The sequence below is a fragment of the Alnus glutinosa genome, chromosome 5, assembly GCF_958979055.1.
Source record: "Alnus glutinosa chromosome 5, dhAlnGlut1.1, whole genome shotgun sequence".
Classification (NCBI taxonomy): domain Eukaryota; kingdom Viridiplantae; phylum Streptophyta; class Magnoliopsida; order Fagales; family Betulaceae; genus Alnus; species Alnus glutinosa.
This window is the reverse complement of record NC_084890.1, coordinates 19,447,420-19,453,880: the sequence shown is the minus strand read 5'-3', so window position 1 is coordinate 19,453,880 and position 6,461 is coordinate 19,447,420. Positions and strand designations below refer to the sequence as shown.

Below are 6,461 nucleotides of genomic sequence, written 5' to 3'. Positions count from 1 at the left end.
CATTTCACCTATGTAGATGTGGATACCACCACAACCATGTAGATGTTATTCCTATGATTGCAGATACTTCTAAGGCGGATGATCATCCGGTAGCATACTATTTGGGTTACTACGAATGAAGCCCGTAGCGATAGTCGTAGTGGGATAGGACTACGACTAACAGATGTCTGGGTATTGATGTCATTGTGCGAGATCATCTGTGTCACATGATTGTTGCTAGAAGTCGGCCTAGCTCCCTCTATTGTATCCGAACCTGTGATAGTGGAAGTGATGGTCGCTTTGAATGCCGCGGAGTTTAACGGTGATTTGGGTTTACAAAGTATTATTTTGAAGGGTGATTCATTGCATATAGTTAATGCACTAGAGACTAATGGACAAAACTAGAGTCGACAAGGACAGATCATGGAGGATGCTATCTTAAATGGGCTCCGGAGCTGGCAAATTCATATTAAGAGAAAGGCAAACTTTGCTGCGCACGAGTTAACCAAGACTGCCACCAAACAAGTCATGGATAGTGTTTGGATGGAAGAAATTTCTTTGTGTATCTGACATTGTAACTTTAGAGCAACATGCTCTATTAACTTAGAAGAAATTGATGCTCTACTTTTTCCCTCATATTTAAATGAAACATTGAAATATTTCTTCTTCAAAATAAGAAAAACGGCTTGGTCTCTTGCAATTGAAGGACAAATATTTCGTTGTATATTTCCATTGCTTAAACTCCAAAATAGGATTTTTTGCATCCTACATCAAGTATTCCTGTTTTGCTTGATCAATCGAATTTTTTTTTTTTTGCTTGATCAAAAATGTTAGCCGTCTGTACGTCTCACAAATCGAAAAGTGAAAAGTAAAGATAGTTTTATGCCGAAATGAACGGCCTAAGATGAAATATAATGGCAGCATTGGCAGGTAAAGCTAAGAATAAGAACAAAAGCCAGCAAGCTAGATGAACTGACCGGAGTTTAATTCACGTGGTTTGGTAATAATTGGTTGAACTGTATATATATATATACACCGTACGTATTGCATAACAATTGGTTGCTATCTTTCTCAGTAACTTAAAATCACGATTGCATACTTACAAAAAAATAAAATATTAATAATAATAAATCATGATTGCATTAAACTCTACCTCACAAGTGCGGCCCACGTCATAAGTAGATACATGCCCATGAGTCAAATTTTTAATCTGGATGTTGTGAAGGTTAAAAAAAAAAAAAATTAAATGGTTCATCTAAACTTCTGGGTGTGAACTATTCTAATCTCCAGCCTGGACACCATTTTTTCTTTTTCCTTTTCTTTTTAATATATTGTGCCTCAGAACTACCAATTAAGCAGGTTGATTTTAGTCCAAATTGTGCACCTCAATTGACTAGATAACGTTAAAAAAAATAAAAAATAAAAAAAATAAAAAAATTGACCAGAGATATTAATTATCATTTTCAAGAGCCGCACACTCTCTTTTCGATGAATACGTGGGTTTCATTTACTTATCAATCAATTCATTCTATTTTGTTCATTTTTCTCCTCAATACAAGCGTATCGAATGCTTGCCATTACAATCCACCACGCAGGCATCCATACTTATAAAGGAACAGGATTAACGAGCAAGGAAGCTACAAAATCTTTTAGCACAATTTCAGCATGCGTGTACCCATCTTCACCCTTATATACGACATCAATCACATGTGCAAGGTTGAGAATTCGAGTCACAAGGGGCATGGGGACAATGGTTGGATAGAGGCACTCTTCGTTTATATCCTTCCAAGCATTTGTAATTTCTTTTCGGAATTCATTGATTGCTTCTTCTTCTGTAGCACCATGTTGTTTCATGTAGCATTCAACTGCTGAGGCACTATGTCCTCGCTTTTGCTCAAACTAGAAAAATTAAATTTTAATGTCAGAAGATTGAGCGCCCGTCACATGTTTAGAATATTAAAGTAACCAACACAACATAGTACCTTATGTGATACAATGTCGTCCATGAGCCGGCAAACCACTGCTGAAGCTCTTACCAATTTAGGGTCGCTGAACAACCACTCGAATGCATCTTCTGTAACAATATCTCTCATCCCAACCAAGGATGTGGTTGCTAACATCGAGTATGCAGAGGTAACCAGTGCAATTCGCATATATTCATCCATTGATGGTATGTGTACGTTTCTGGTGGAACCATTTGGCTTCATGAAAGTAAGCTCTAACCTGATTCTTCATCTGAGACAAACAAGCAAGTACAATCAGATTAATATTACAACACTTAAATTTTTTCTTTTTGTCTCTTTCTTTTTTCAAGGGAGAGAATATAAGTCTTTGCTTAGGTTGTGAATAATCTTCTAAATTTGTATGTATGATATTGCTTACTGCTTCTCTTGCATATCTAGCGCGGTATGATCTTTCTTCACCAATTTTTTGATCCATTTCACTGTAAACATCTAGGAGTGCTCGGTAACACATTTTCATGTACTCCGGAAGTTGATCTATGGCACCAATATCCCACCTGTAAAGTAGGTAGACTCTTGTGAATTGACTTTTCCAAGTAATATAACAAAGGGAAGAATAAAGGATGAGGAAGTGTGTTAATGTCAACCTCTCGATTGCGTCACTAAAGAGCTCAAGTTCTTCAAGTGTGCCATATACATTGTAAATATCATCAATAACGGAGGTCATGGCTATCACTTTGGTTAGTATCCTTCTAGCAAGAAGATATTCGGGCTCGAAGTATACTCTCAATATCCAGAAGTAACACTCAACCAGTCTGTCTCTTATAAAGGGTAACTCCCTTGAAAAGTTCAAGTCTTTCCACCACCTATAAACATAGTTTAGCATAATCATATTGTCAACCTAGAGTTATGTATAAGCTGCTCGCACTTGCAACTCTGACATAATTGAATATCTAACCTTGTAATTTCATAAAGTTCTTTCTTGTGCAATTTCTGCAATAGGTTGAAATCCAACTTTGCGAAGGTAAGAAGGACTTTGTTATGTGAAGTGTCTTCTTGGTAGACAGAAAAGTAATGCCTTGCCTCTAGCCTTGGTAGTCCTTTGCGGATAGGCTGCTTTAAGGCATGGCTTACTTGTGCTGCAAGAGGAGGGCTTAAGTGATGAGATGCTACCGACTCAAGATGTGTGGTAGTGAAGACTATAGCTTCGTCTAGTATATCTTCCCCATGCACCCTGAGATGTGTGGCTTCGTACAAGCTCAACATTCCTTGTGCATCATTGATAAGTGATTCCTTGAAATTCCCTTTGTCGTCCTTGAACTTGGTGAACATATCTGCCTCACAATTCAGTCACATATAATGAGTCAGCCACTCTCTTGTTGGGCTTTCTGTAATTTGTTGCATATATGTGGACTAAAGTGTGACCCATTTTGTTGTTTTCTGAGTTTGATTCTTAATAAATTCCTCAAGCGTGATTTTTTTTTCTTCAAAAAATAAAAAAATCTGTTACATTAGAGCTATCTATATTTTATGGTGATCCAATTCTCAAATGGGTTGGTGACAATAATAATTAACGAAGCGAAAGATGGGGTGAAGTTCAAACCCTCCTTATTTTGTATAGAAAGAGAAGAAAAATTTTACCAACAGAGTCAGTGATGAGAAAAGTTGGTCCTACCTACTATGTTTCCAAGGATTAATTAATTAAGGGACCACTCTTAGAAGAAGCCAATAGTAGCACATGGGATGCTCTCGTAGGATGTACGTTGGAGCACATATTCAAGCATGTATATACTATGTTAAATGCGACACCGATTGTTTGTGTATATTAATTAAGTTAATTTTCCCAAATAGAAAGGAAAGAAGAATTGTTCAAAACCAATAAAAAGAAGAAGAAGAAAAAAAAAAGTACCGCACGAAATATAATAACCATGGTGCCTAAGTAACCGAAACCGAAGAGCAACAGTGTAAAGGTCGTCATCATTTTCAAGGTCATGATCACAGTCATGAAGAGTCTTGTGCAATTGTTGTAAAATTTCTTGAATCTCTTTTTCAAAATGGTAAGACACGCCTAAACGCTGAATTATGTCAATGAAATTCAACTTTTGTGATGGCTTTTCGCCTGGAGCCATTAACATTTTCCTCACTTTTTCCTTCAATTCCTCAACTTGTTCATTTATCCTCATTATCAGTTTCCTGCACACGCGAGCTAATTGATGAATAAAAATTATTATATGAAAGTTACTAAAAAGTAATACAAAATAAATCTTAAGTTTAAACATGTTGGCATGCATGATCATAAGCACACATGTACAATCAAGGGGACAATATTAAAGTTTACCAAGAATTCAGAATCAAAAGCATATGTGAGGAAATGGCCACCCCAAATGCTAGGATGATAATTTACTGAGCGACGATTAGTTTATGGACTTGCATTTTGGGATGGAGCAGTTACTGCTGCTGCCGAAACTTGAAAAGACATTTTATTTTGATATTAGTAATATTTGAAGTAAGCACTAAGACACCTTATATATGCTAGATATTCTTTGTGGGGGCTAGTATGAGAGAAAGGAGTCGAGTGCTCATGTATTTATAGCAGAGGCTAATGCTATCGACCACATCATAATTAGCATCTGGGATCGAACAGTCTCGAAAATCACACTTTGAAAACAAAACGATTGGCCTCATGAGAGCCACAAACACAAATAAGCTAGAGGACCCGCGAGGTAGATAACAAATATGGACCACAACCATTTTCCCATGTTTTTACACATGCATATATATATATATTGACGTGAATTGCCGACAAGCTAAATTCAAGATTATTAATTAATGAAGAATTGTTCATATCACATATTTCTTTCCTCTCATTTTGTTTTTTACTTGAGATAATATAAACACAAAGCAAAAAACCAATAGGAAACCCAGTGGCGATAATTTCCCTCGAGGTCGATCTATGCATAATTAATGCATGATCCATGTTTAATTTTTGACAAAATATACGGCTGAGTATCATCAAAAAAAAAAAAAAAAAAAAAAAATACGGCTGTTTGTCTGACTACTCGGAATGTCAGAACTAGCTCGTTACATCCATTTTCTTACTCTTACCAAATGTCTAAAGTATATGGTAGAATGAAAGCCATGGATTAATGGTTGTTACCACAAGATTCAAAAGCGTACTTTTCTGCTCCTAATTAAAATCTTTAATTTGATTATGTAAAAATACAAGTTTCATACTGAAGGAATCGACGTTAGATTGTTGTCTGCGAATAAAAGTCCTTGACCTATCACCTATCTATAAATAAGTTTTGTGATTCTCCATCAATCACGTAGAACTTTAATGTGAAAATAAGATAGGGTCAAAATTCTATTCATTACTCTCCATTTAGACAATATTGTGAGAGTAACAAGATTCTATAAATTTAGAGACTGACTTGAGCAACAATGGGCAGATATAAGTGTTTTTTATAATTCTCTTTCATGTTCATATGCTAATCTTCAATTCTCACAAATTCTTAAAAAAATATTTATGTCAAAGGGTAGCTTCAATCGGTCGGAGACTACGCTTCATGAAGCAGAGGTTACTAGTTCGAATCTCTCATCTCCTCTTTTGTGTGGACATGTCAAAAAAAAAAAAAAAATGTCACTATTAAGTAATAATTAATATTTTTCAAGGTCAAAATATCATGGTCCAACATCAATACAGCGTCCATATCTATCTCTAGTTCTTTCTCTACATTTGAGTGTTGGCTCGCTGAAACATCTGACTAGTCAACGTTGTTCAATGAAATTTGTTTCGTTCTTATGTCTATTTCATGTATATTATGGTTTGATTAAGGATACACAATTAAGCCGCTTATAATTTATAAATGATTAGGATGCATAACATAAAATGAATAATTAATTTAATTAGGAGATCGATATTCTTATTTCAGAAGACGGAAACAACACACATTCATGGATGCACTAGAAAAACAGAAAAAAAAAAAATCTCGTCGATCAGCTTCATTTTATTCTTAATTTCCAAGTGCATATAGTAGTACTGCATGTATGTGGCAAATACCAGGATTTATACAAAAGAATTCCAAAATGAAATGGAAAGAAAGGCTGGCCGGCAAGTGTTTTTGTTGCCATTATTCTTACACACCAACTAAAATAGTAATTATAAGTTAGAGGTTTTGGATTAATGTTTCTTTTTCATTTTATATTTATGTTAAACGAGCTTTATTTTCTCTCTATTTGCATGTACGTCATGAGGAACAAATACTACTCTGGCATATGCGCCTTAAGGGATGGTCGGATTTGGCTGATCTTTGGGAGGGACAGGACTCCTTTGCAGTGAGCTTAGCAAATGAGTGATATTGTGACCTGCGAAGGCCTTTTGGCCGAGTGTTGAAGCGGGAATGTGGGTGCCAGGATTGGGCACATAAGATGGAGGGACAGAACCCCTTTGCAGTGAGCTTAGCAAATGAGCCATATTGTGACCTGCGAAGGCCTTTTGGCCGAGTGTTGAAGCGGGGATAT

General features: G+C 36.0%; 1 pseudogene; it reads right to left on the bottom strand.

The window, feature by feature from the left end:
• Window positions 1–1,510: 1,510 nt before the first annotated feature.
• Window positions 1,511–4,419, bottom strand: LOC133869747 ((-)-germacrene D synthase-like; annotated as a pseudogene).
• Between the last annotated feature and the right edge of the window lie 2,042 nt (window positions 4,420–6,461).